At 44.0% G+C, this 11,701-nt stretch overlaps 1 long non-coding RNA gene across 1 annotated transcript; it reads left to right on the top strand.

Annotated features, from left to right (window-relative positions):
* The first annotated feature begins 3,467 nt into the window (after positions 1-3,467).
* Positions 3,468-6,281, top strand: LOC115196681 (uncharacterized). Its single transcript, XR_003878894.1, has 2 exons — positions 3,468-4,213; positions 6,144-6,281. It is a non-coding gene; the product is annotated as an uncharacterized LOC115196681 (long non-coding RNA).
* Positions 6,282-11,701: the final 5,420 nt, after the last annotated feature.

Genomic DNA, 11,701 nt, shown 5'->3' with positions numbered 1-11,701 from the left:
TCGTCCCCACAGTGACCGTACGTACTTTTCCCAACCAGAAGCCATGGATTACAAGCAATATCCACATTGAGCTAAAGGCTAGAGCTGCCTCTTTCAAGGTGCGGGACACTAATCCGGACGCTTATAAGAAATCCCGCTATGCTCTCAGACGAACCATCAAACAGGCAATGCGTCAATACAGGACTGAGATTGAATCCTACTACACCGGCTCTGACACTCGTCGGATGTGGGAGGGCTTGAAACTATTACGGACTACAAAGGGAAACCCAGCTGTGAGCTTCCTAGTGATGCAAGCCTACCAGACGAGCTAATTGCCATTTATGCTCGCTTTGATGCAAGCAACACTGAAGCATGCATGAGAGCACCAGTTGTTCCGAATGACTATGATCATGCTCTCCGTAGCCGATGTGAGCAAGACCTTTTAAACAGGTCAACGTTCACAAAGCCGTGGGGCCAGACGTATTACGAGGATGTGTACTCAAAGCATGTGCGGACCAACTGGCAAGTGTTTTCACTGACAATTTCAACCTCTCCCTGGCTGAGTATGTAATACCTACATGTTTCAAGCAGACCGCCATAGTCCCTGTGCCCAAGAACACGAAGGTAACCTGCCTAAATGATTACCGCCCCGTAGCACACGTCGGTAGCCATGAAGTGCTTTGCAAGGCTGGTCATGGCTCACATCAACACCATAGAAACCCTAGACCCACTCCAATTTGTGTACCGCCCCAACAGATCCACAGATGACGCAATTTCAATCACACTCCCCACCTGGACGAAAGGAACACCTATGTGAGAAAGATGTTCATTGACTACAGCTCAGCGTTCAACACCATAGTCCCCACAAAGCTCATCACTAAGCTAAGGACCCTGGGACTAAACACCTCCCTCTGCAACTGGATCCTGGACTTTCTGATGGGCTGCCCCCAGGTGATATGGGTAGGTAACAACACATCCGCCACGCTGAACTTCAACACTGGGACCCCCCAGGAGTTCGTGCTTTGTCCTTTCCTGTACTCCCGGTTCTCACACAACTTCGTGGCCAAGCACAACTCTAACACCGTCATTAAGTTTGCTGACAACACAACAGTTGTAGGCCTGATCACCGACAACGATGAGACAGCCTATAGGGAGGAGGTCAGAGACCTGACAGTGTGGTGCCAGGACAACAACCTCTTAATGTGAGCAAGACAAAAGAGCTGATCGTGGACTATAGGAAAAGGAGGGCCAAACAGGCCCCCATTAACATCGACGGGACTGAAGTGGAGCGCGTCGAGAGTTTCAAGTTCCTTGGTGTCCACATCAACAACAAACTATCATGGTCCAAACACACCAAGACAGTTGTGAAGAGGGCACGACAACACCTTTTCCCCCTAGGGAGACTGAAAATATTTGTCATGTGTCCCCATTCTCAGAAACTTCTAAAGCTGCACCATGGAGAGCATCCTGACCGGTTGCATCACCGCCTGGTATGGCAACTGCCTAGCATCTGACCGTAAGGCGCTACAGAGGGTAGTGCGTATGACTCAGTACGTCACTGGGGCCAAGCTTCCTGACATCCAGGATCTATATACTAGGTGTTGTCAGAGGAAGGCCCTAAAAATTGTCAAAGACTCCAGTCACCCAAGTCATAGTGTTCTCTCTGCTACCGCATGTCAAGCATTACCAGAGCGCCAAGTCTAGGACCAAAAGGCTCCTTAACAGCTTCTACCCCCAAGCCATAAGACTGCTGAACAACTAATCAAATGGCCACCCAGACGATGTACATTAACCCCCCCCCCCATTGTTTTTACACTGCTGCTACTCGCTGTGTATTATCTATGCAGAGTCACTTTACAAATTACCTTGACTAACCTGTACCCCTGCACATTGACTCGGTACCGGTACCCCTCGTTATTGTTTATGTAAACTTTTTTTTTTTTTACTTTAGTTTATCCAGTAAATAAACTGCTCAAAAAAATAAAGGGAACACTAAAATAACACATCCTAGATCTGAATGAATGAAATAATCTTATTAAATACTTTTTTCTTTACATAGTTGAATGTGCTGACAACAAAATCACACAAAAATAATCAATGGAAATCCAATTTATCAACCCATGGAGATCTGGATTTGGAGTCACACTCAAAATTTAAGTGGAAAACCACACTACAGGCTGATCCAACTTTGATGTAATGTCCTTAAAACAAGTCAAAATGAGGCTCAGTAGTGTGTGTGGCCGCCACGTGCCTGTATGACCTCCCTACAACGCCTGGGCATGCTCCTGATGAGGTGGCGGATGGTCTCCTGAGGGATCTCCTCCCAGACCTGGACTAAAGCATCCGCCAACTCCTGGACAGTCCGTGGTGCAATGTGGCGTTGGTGGATGGAGCGAGACATGATGTCCCAGATGTGCTTAATTGGATTCAGGTCTGGGGAACGGGCAGGCCAGTCCATAGCATCAATGCCTTCCTCTTGCAGGAACTGCTGACACACTCCAGCAACATGAGGTCTAGCATTGTCTTGCATTAGGAGGAACCCAGGGCCAACCGCACCAGCATATGGTCTCACAAGGGGTCTGAGGATCTCATCTCAGTACCTAATGGCAGTCAGGCTACCTCTGGCGAGCACATGGAGGGCTGTGCGGTCCCCCAAAGAAATGCCACACCACACCATGACTGACCCACCGCCAAACCGGTCATGCTGGAGGATGTTGCAGGCAGCAGAACGTTCTCCACGGCGTCTCCAGACTCTGTCACGTCTGTCACATGTGCTCAGTGTGAACCTGCTTTCATCTGTGAAGAGCACAGGGCGCCAGTGGCGAATTTGCCAATCTTGGTGTTCTCTGGCAAATGCCAAACGTCCTGCACGGTCCTGCACGGTGTTGGGCTGCACAACCCCCACCTGTGGACGTCGGGCCCTCATACCACCCTAATGGAGTCTGTTTCTGACCGTTTGAGCAGACACATGCACATTTGTTGTATTTGGCGCATGTGACAAATAAAATTTTATTTGATTTTGCGCTTAGTGGGACTGTCATTTGTTTTTCAACAGGACAATGTCCCAACACACCTCCAGGCTGTGTAAGGGCTATTTGACCAAGAAGGAGAGTGATGGATTGCAGCATCAGATGACCTGGCCTCCACAATCACTCGACCTCAACCCAATTGAGATAGTTGGGATGAGTTGGACCGCGGAGTGAATGAGAAGCAGCCAACAAATGCTCACGCGTATGTGAGAACTCCTGCAAGACTGTTGGAAAAGCATTCCAGGTGAAGCTGGTTGAGAGAATGCCAAGAGTGTGCAAAGCTGTAATCAAGGCAAAGAGTGGCTACTTTGAAGAATCTCAAATATAAATTATGTTTAGATTTGTTTTACACTTTTTTTTGGTTACTACATGATTTGTGTAATTACTACATAGCTATGTGTTATTTCATAGTTTTGATGTCTTCACTATTATTCTACAATGTAGAAAATAGTAAAAAATAAATAAAAATAAGAAAAACCCTTGAATGAGTAGGTTTGTCCAAACTTTTGACTGGTACTGTATATCATTTTCATCTGACACGATCACTTTGCCTACTCTTAATTCTTGGCTAATATGTTGGCATGCGTACTGTTATATCAATCAACACACTCGTCACTCCTGTTTAACTACTCTAAATCGCATTGGCAAAGTTGTCAAGTCACTTGCTGATAATGTTGCATAGAATGATTGAAAGCTCTATCCTTTTCATTGAACTAAATCAAAGTTAACAGGCCCTAGATGCTTTCAATTGCCCAATTTAGGCATATTTTAAACTGTGATATTGTGCTCCAAATAAATGACTTGAATTAATATGTAGGTTAATTAAATAAATACATAAAAAATTAAACGGCTTATTTATTAGCCTGTGTGGTTAGGTATATTATGTGAAATAGGGCTCATGAGAAATAATTTTCAAAAGTGCAAGATACTGTTGCATGTAGGTCTACATTATTTATGCATTGATCATATAGGAATATCAAAACATTCAACAACTCCACTGACTTGCTGCCCTTTTCTATTATCAAGACACCTACTGGTTAACTGGTTAGGGCAGTTTGTGAAATATGTTCTACTCTGAGACGCTTTGTGGATACGCCCTCAGTTCATTCTTGCAGTCCCTAGGCAGCAAGAAGACTTGAACGAAGTCTAATTTCTTCACAAGGTCTCCCACCCTGGATAGATTTCTGCTGTGTGTGTGTGTGTGTGTGTGTGTGTGTGTGTTATATACACACACACACACACACACACACACACACACACACAGTACCAGTCAAAAGTTTAGACACAAATGCTCTTTCAAGGGTTTTCCATTATTTTTACAATGTTCTACATTGTTAAATAGTAGTGAAGACATACAATATGAAATAACACATATGGAATCATGTAGTACTCCAAAAAGTGTTAAATAACTCTAAATATATTAGATTCTTTGAAGTAGCCACCCTTTGCCTTGATGACAGCTTTGCACACTTGGCATTCTCAACCAGCTTCATGAGGAATGCTTTTCCAACAGTTCCCACATATGCTGAGCACTTGTTGGCTGCTGTTCCTTCACTCTGCAGTCCAACTCATCCCAAACCATCTCAACTGGGTTGAGATCAGGTGATTGTGGAGGCCAGGTCATCTGATGCAGCGCTCCATCACTCTCCTTCTTGGTCAAATAGCCCTTATACAGCCTGGAGGTGTGTCCTGTTGAAAAACAAATTAGTCCCACTAAGCGCTAATCTATACGGGATGGCGTATCACTGAAGAATGCTGTGATGACCATGCTGGTTAATATTGCCTTGAATTCTAAATAAATAACTGACTGTGTCACCAGCAAAGCACCATCACACCTCCTCCATGCTTCACGGTGGAAACCACACATGCAGAGATCATCCATTCACCTACTCTGCATCACACAAAGACACAGCGGTTGGAACCAAAAATCTCACATTTGGACTCCTCAGACCAAGGGGCAGATTTCCACTGGTCTAATGTCCATTGCTAGTGTTTCTTGGCCCAAACAAGTCTCTTCTTATTGGTGTAGTTTAGTAGTGGTGTCTTTGCAGCAATTTGACCATGAAGGCCTGATTCACGCAGTCTCCTCTGAACAGTGGATGTTGAGATGTCTGTTTCTTGAACTCTGTGAAGCATTTATTTTGGCTGCAATCTGAGGTGCAGTTAACTCTAATGAACATCCTCTGCAGCAGAGGTGACTCTGGGTCTTCCTTTCTGTTGGCGGTCCTCATGAGAGCCAGTTTCATCATAGCACTTGATGGTTTTTGCGACTTCACTTGCAGAAACTTTCAAAGTTCAAGGCACACTTAACCAGCATGGCTACTACAGTATTCTGCAGCGATACGCCATCCCATCTGGTAAGGTCTATTACCTGTTGTATTTGGCACATGTGACAAATAACATTTGATTTTGCACTTAGTGGGACTATCATTTGTTTTTCAACAGGACAATGACCCAACACACCTCCAGGCTGTGTAAGGGCTATTTTATCAAGAAGGAGAGTGATGGTGCAGCATCAGATGACCTGGCCTTCTCAATCTCCCAACCTTAACCAAATTAAGAGAGTTTGGGATGAGTCGGACCGCAGAGTTAAGGAAAAGCAGCTAACAAGTGCTCAGCATATGGCCATGTACTGTTATGATCTCCACCCGGCACAGCCAGAAGAGGACATGACACCCCTCAGAGCCTGGTTCCTCTCTAGGTTTCTTCCTAGGTTCCTGCCCTTCTAGGGAGTTTTTCCTAGCCACCGTGCTTCTACATCTGCATTGCTTGCTGTTTGGGGTTTTAGGCTGGGTTTCGGTATAGCACTTTGTGACATTGGGTGATGTAAAAAGGACTTTATAAATAAATGTGATTGATTGATATGTTGGATCTCCTTCAAGCCTGTTGGAAAAGCATTCCAGGTCAAGCTGGTTGAGAAAATGCCAAGAGTGTGCAAAGCTGTCATCAAGGCAAAGGGTGACTATTTGAAGAATCTCAAATATAAAATTATATTTAGATTTGTTTAACACTTTTTTGGTTACTACATGATTCTATGTGTTATAGTTTTGATGTCTTCACTATTATTCTACAATGTAGAAAATAGTAAAAATTAAGAACCCTTGAATGAGTAGGTGTTCTAAAACTTTTGACCAGTTGTGTGTGTGTGTGTGTGTGTGTATACACACACAAACCCCCCCGAAAAAGTCACTTGAGCATGTATTTTCTGTGGATCATATTCCTTTTATTTCAACATTATTTAAAATAATAATAAAAAATGACATTTGTAGCTGATATACCCTGTCTTGAGGGTTTGTTTAAAAATATATATTTGCAGCCTGTACATCCTCCAATGGACACAAAAACAGTATGTAGCTGCTAAACTAAATGCAGATAATTGTATGTGTGGGGTACAGAGATGAGGTACTCATTCAAAAATCATGTTAAACACTATTATTGCACACAGAGTGAGTCCATGCTGCTTACGTGACTTGTTAAGAAAATGTTTACTCCTGAACTTATTTAGGCTTGCCATAGCAAAGGGGTTGAATACTTATTGACTTATTGTCAGCTTTCCATTTTTTATTAATTTGTAAACATTTCAAAAATCATAATTCCACTTTGGGGTTATGTCTTATTGTGTGTAGTGACAACAAATCTCAATTTAATCAATTTTTTATACAGGCTGAAGCACAACAACACTTTTAAAAAGTCTAGGGTTGTGAATATTTTCTGAAAGGCACTGACTGTATGTATGCCATGGTTGCCTTAAAGGAATGATTATGTATCCACCTAGAAGAGGGCATATCTCTGAAGAGGGAAGTTGGAGGGAGAATCGGCAACACACCAGAAAAGTGTATGTGGTCGATCAGTCTTTTTTTTTTGTTCGACCATGAAGATAAAGCGGTAACACATTTTTGGCCGTAAGCCTTTGACAGTGTGTGCCCATGTCATTGTATCACTGTATCATTGTTCACCCATTTTCATGTTGAGAACATAGGAACTATCCCAATCTGAGTCTATTGCTGACCACAGTCTTCTGTGTGGAGATTTGGTGGGCTATTTATTATAGTGTTATCTTAATACTGTTTAGCCACTGGGGGATGTTGTAGGATAGGATGTGTGTCTTGTACCAAACGCAAAGAAATGTACACGCATGCAATGTTCTTACTTTCCAGCAGATGGCATTGTTTCACCATATACCAGTGTACATTATAATTGTTGATGAGCAGCATTGCCCATAGAAAATAATCATAATATACCAGTAATGTAAAGTGGTCAACCAAAGTAGATTGTGGTGGTAGTTGGTCTCAATCACCAACAAAAAATGTTACTAAATATATACTGGGAATGTTTGTGAATGTAAGTACATCTGCACTACATCTGTGTATTCCAAGGTGCATAGGCGCCTGAGCAATGGCATTAAAGGAGCAGCTGCATCCCCACTTTCAAAATAGAGGTGCTAACGTGTTTTTTACCTGAGATGTGTCAACGTCCATTGGGTAATTTGTCAATTTCAATGAGTAGTAATATTTTGATTTAGTCTATATTAAAATGGATATGTGAATTTGATATATTATATAAAAATTAACAGATTGCATTTTGCACCACCTCCCCCTGTCGCCTCAAGATGAATGGTTTTGCCCAGTGGAAAGTTTTTCTTCCCTCCACGTTTGTATCGTTGTTTCATGTCCGATGATGGGCATGGGCATGACTGATTAGTCTTCGATGTATAGCAGCCTGGGAGAATCTCAATTGCTTGCGTCCTCTCTCCTCGCCTCTTTCTCAAAACCCATTGGTGGAGAATGTCAGAGGGGCGGGACCTCTGGCTTTCACATCCAATGGATTTTGAGAAGGAGAGTACGCAAGGAGGATGCAATTGAGATTCTCCCACTGACTCTGAGTAGCCTTCCATCAGCCTACGTAAGGTTGCACCTTAGCAGGAAACTGCAAATATTACATGATTAAATCTGTAATTAAAAAAAAGGATCCCTAAGCTGTTTACAGGCATTTAACACCATTCTGCATTTTTGCCATCTATTTTCTCAACATCAATCGGTTAAATCACATTGTTAAAATGTTTTTATTCAGTCACAAAAGTAAGAGTTGTGGCTGAGCCCCATATGCGAGCACACCGTGGCCACTTCGCGGTTACAATGTAGCCAAGCTGTGTCTGTGTGCGCCTATGCACAAATTGAAAAAACATGGTAATTGTACCTCGATAAAACAGCTCTGCTTTGCTTGGCAAGTAATATCGCCCAAATAAGCCATTTCTACCTTTGTTGCATCAAATATGTAGCCTATGCTGCTGAGACAAGTTCTGTCTCTAAAACAACGTTGGAGGCGGTTTATGGTAGAGAAATTAACATTAAATTCTCTGGCGACAGCTCTAGTGGATATTGCTGCAGTCAGCATGCCAATTGCACGATCACTCAACTTGAGACATTTGTGGCATTGTGTGACAAAAAGGCACATTTTAGATGGGCCTTTTATTGTCCCCAGCACAAGGTGCACCTGTGTAATGATCATGCTGTTTAATCAGCTTCCAGGTATGCCAAACCTGTCAGGTGGATTATCTTGGCAAAGGAGAAATGCTCACTAACGGGGATGTAAACAAATTTGTGCAAAACATTTTAGAGAAATAAGCTTTTTGTGCGTGTGTTTTTTATTTCAGGTCATGAAACATAAGACCAACACTTTAAATGTTGCGTTTATACTTTTTGTTCAGCTTAATTTATTGTGGTTAAACCTATGAAAAAGAGTTCTTCTGTTCATAAATATGGATTCCCTCTGTGAAAAAACAGAAGAATTGCAGGATTCTTTTTTTTGCACCCCCACTTTCAGACAAAAAAAGTCAGGCTTCTTGCCAAGGTTGATTTAGGACATTTTGCTCATTACGTAAACAGTTACCAAGCTTGGCGTGTACAAAAAGTGGTTGGACATATCCTTTTACATGAGCATCTGGTTGTGTCCGAAGACACCGAATAAGTTCCTTTCCTCATCCCGTCACTTTCCTGACCAATGATGGATGCAAATACTGGATCGGTTCCATTAAATTGCTCTCACAGACCAGTGGTCATGGAGATCAAATGAGACACAAAGAAAAAGCCACTCAAGGTTATTGGGACATGCCATATAGGTCAGACACTTGTTTTCAGTGCAGCTGTGTACATAATCTGATGGGGTGGCTGGGGCTGAGGGGACCTCACTGGGACTGAGCTCAGTCTGGCTGGCCAGCGAGCCCTGGGTGGTGCACCACGACTGGCACAGATCCGATGAGGCCGGACAGGTGAGAGATAAACCCAGTCCCCCACCCCTCTCTGTTCCCCCCTGACCCAGTTAGCACTTGTAGCGCCGGGGCCCTGACGAGGAGCTGGACTGACACATGCCCACAGAATCCCCCTTCTCCCACCGGCAGAGGTAATGAGTTCTGTTAAAAGGGAAAGCAGGAGAGGGGGTTGTACTTTTCCCCAAAGTCCTTCTGCATGATTATGCCTCAGAGTGCATGCTTCCCAACTTCCAACAGTGTTTGAATGGCCCCAAATGGTGGCCCGGCGTATACAAAGTTTGACTCTCAGAGCAGGCTGCTGTTGGAACTACAGATTAGGTATTGTCTCTGAAACAAGAGGCTCCTCAATGTCAAAGCTGCCAATTAACTCACTGATTGGCAAACATTGGCGAATGCTGTTTACTATTCCAGTATGTCATGGGACAGAGTCTTTTCTCTTCTGGAGCACGGGGGCGGATTTCCTCATTCATTCTCTGTCCAGTGCACTACGCAGCCAAGACAAAGTGCTCCTGGTACCTTCTTTGTTGCAACAATGTTCTTCTTTTCACAACTGCAGTGTGGGTATTCTCTGCACACTGTACCCGGGGGATACTCCAGATCTGAACTATAATGAGGGCTTTTTGTGCTGTGTTGAGGCCCCCCACCTCCTGGCTCCTCCACAGCAATGGGGTTAGTCAGGAGCAGTCTGGCAATTTTGCATAACCACTGCAGCCTTCTGTAGTACACTCACTCTCAAGCACTCTACCAAAGTTTTCGCACACCAATTTTCAATGTATGTGTGCATTGTTATAGCAAACAAATGCTTTTTATCCGTAACAAAACTGAATCAGTCACAGCGTAGATGGGGTGTAAAGGCTACAATTGAATGGAGGACTGCCTCATGTTAAATGTGCAATCAGAGGGAAAAAAACTCTGGACCACCTTTACTCCACACACAGAGACGCATACAAAGCTCTCCCTCACCCTCCATTTGGCAAATCTGATCATAATTCTATCCTCTTGATTCCTGTGACAAGCAAAGATTAAAGCAGGAAGCACCAGTGACTAGATCAATAAAAAAGTGGTCAGATGAAGCAGATGCTAAGCTACAGGACTATTTTGCTAGCACAGACTGGAATATGTTCTGGGATTCGTCCAATGAAATTGAGGAGTACACCACATCAGTCATTGGCTTCATTAATAAGTGCATCGATGACGTCATCCCCACAGTGGCCGTACGTACAAACCCAAACCAGAAGCCATGGATTACAGGCAACAACCGCACTGAGCTAAAGGCTAGAGCTGCCGCTTTCAAGGAGCGGGACTCTAACCCAGAAGCTTATAAGAAATCCCGCTATGCCCTCAGACGAACCATCAAACAGGCAAAGCAGGACTAAGATCGAATCGTACTACACCGGCTCTGATGCTCGTCGGATGTGGCAGGGCTTGCAAACCATTACAGACTACAAAGGGCAGCGCAGCCGAGAGCTGCCCAGTGACACGAGCCTACCAGACGAGCTAACTGCTTCTATGCTCGCTTCGAGGCAAATAACACTGAAACATGCATGAGAGCACCAGCTTTTCCAGAATACTGTGTGATCACGCTCTCCGCAGCCGATGTGAGCAAGACCTTTAAACAGGTCAACATTCACAAGGCCGCAGGGCCAGACGGATTACCAGGACGTGTACTGCGAGCATGCGCTGACCAACTGGCAAGTGTTTTCACTGACATTTTTAACCTCTCCCTGTCCGAGTCTGTAATACCAATATGTTTCAAGCAGACCACCATAGTCCCTATGCCCAAGAACACTAAGGCAACCTGCCTAAATGACTACAGACCCGTAGCACTCACGTCCGTAGCCATGAAGTGCTTTGAAAGGCTGGTAATGGCTCACATCAACACCATTATCCCAGAAACCCTAGACCCACTCCAATTTGCATACCGCCCCAACAAATCCACAGATGATGCAATCTCTATTGCACTACAAACTGCCCTTTCCCACCTGGACAAAAGGAACACCTACGTGAGAATGATATTCATTGACTACAACTCAGTTTTCAACACCATAGTACCCTCAAAGCTCATCACTAAGCTAAGGATCCTGGGTCTAAACACCTCCCTCTGCACTGTATCCTGGACCTTCCTGACAGGCTGCTCCCAGGTGGTGAGGGTAGGTAGCAACACATCTGCCACACTGATCCTCAACACTGGAGCCCCTCAGGGGTGTGTGCTCAGTCCCCTTCTGTACTCCCTGTTCACCCACGACTGCATGGCCAGACATGACTCCAACACCATCATTAACCCTTGTGTTGTCTTAAGAGTATAAAATTACCCGCCACTATGTTTAACAGCAGAAAAAAAAAACTAAATTATATTTTTTCAGCTTGAAATTTGATGACTTTTCCTAGTGACCCCAACATTATAAAAAGTGAAACATCGCCTTTG

This window comes from Salmo trutta, chromosome 7 (genome assembly GCF_901001165.1).
Source record: "Salmo trutta chromosome 7, fSalTru1.1, whole genome shotgun sequence".
Taxonomy (NCBI): domain Eukaryota; kingdom Metazoa; phylum Chordata; class Actinopteri; order Salmoniformes; family Salmonidae; genus Salmo; species Salmo trutta.
The sequence above is the reverse complement of the archived record's forward strand: the minus strand, read 5'-3'. Positions and strand labels throughout refer to the sequence as shown.